At 32.6% G+C, this 1265-nt stretch overlaps 1 non-coding gene across 1 annotated transcript; it reads left to right on the top strand.

The window, feature by feature from the left end:
* The first annotated feature begins 1192 nt into the window (after nucleotides 1-1192).
* Trnar-ucg lies at nucleotides 1193-1265 on the top strand. Its single transcript has one exon. It is a non-coding gene; the product is annotated as a tRNA-Arg (tRNA).

Raw genomic sequence — 1265 nt, 5'->3', positions numbered from 1 at the left:
ACACACACACACACGCACGCACGCACGCACACACGCACGCACGCACGCACGCACGCACGCACGCACGCACGCACGCACGCACACACACACGCGCTTCGCTTGATTCAGGTGGGAGAAAAAATTTAGATTACAATTTATTTTGTTGACTATAATCCACCATTAATACGCATGTATTACTTCGGCATCATCATTCTATAAAATGTGTTTAATGGGAGAAAAATATTGAAAAAAGTATCAATACATGTGAGAGTGGAAATGGAGGGTGGTTTGGATTGTGTTAGAAACAACAGTGAAACCGCCCTCGAATTTTTTACGTTTTCCTCTGGAAATTTTTACAATTTATTTTTACCGAAATGGCTCCTCTCGTGGTTTTTAAGTTAAAAAAGAAAATGGCCAAAATCGGTCCGGATAGTTATTATTGTAAGGCTTGTAAAAATGAAATCACTTAAAACTTTTTTACAAAAATTATACAGGTATATTAAAGAATTTTCGTTCAATAAATAATGTTTTTACACTATGTATATATTTAGAGAATAAATTGTCGGTTTTTCCAAATAACGAATTAAAACTTCAAATAAAAACATTGAAAGAGAAACCGAGACTTTGCAAATGAAAAGGGGATACTTCGTAGTGAATGTAATGAATATTTAAATTTGCGAGAAATTGGAGTTTAAAAATTCAATAAACTTCAGCAATCGAAATTACAGGAAATTTCTTAGAACATGAATTTATAAAAATACTTCCAGACGGTCAAGCTTTTAATATTGCTTTCTTTTAGTACTTTTAGTAATTGTTACATACCTAATTACTAAGCAGCTTTCTCCATTATTTTTATATAGATAGATAGATAGATAGATAGATAGATAGATAGATAGATAGATAGATAGATAGATAGATAGATAGATAGATAGATAGATAGATATAGATAGATATTGACGTTGATAAATTTTGTTTATTATTAGGTTTAAATTCTCACTGGTATTATGATAATAGAAAGATATATAGACCGGCGGGAAGAAAAGTAGTTTTGATAGTTAATTAACCAGAAAGATAGATTACTAGATAGATTCATTGGTGTGTTTATAGATATATCATTAGATGTGCACGTAGCGACAGATATTAATAAATATACAAATAGATTTGTAAACTTAATGTCTTGCAGATCTGCAAATTAAAGTAAGTACCAGCAGGTGACCGCGTGGCCTAATGGATAAGGCGGCTGACTTCGAATCAGAAGATTGCGAGTTTGAATCTCGTCGTGGTCT

The sequence above is a fragment of the Octopus sinensis genome, linkage group LG3 (assembly GCF_006345805.1).
Source record: "Octopus sinensis linkage group LG3, ASM634580v1, whole genome shotgun sequence".
In the NCBI taxonomy this organism is placed as follows: Eukaryota; Metazoa; Mollusca; class Cephalopoda; order Octopoda; family Octopodidae; genus Octopus; species Octopus sinensis.
This window is presented reverse-complemented; position numbering and strand designations above follow the sequence as displayed.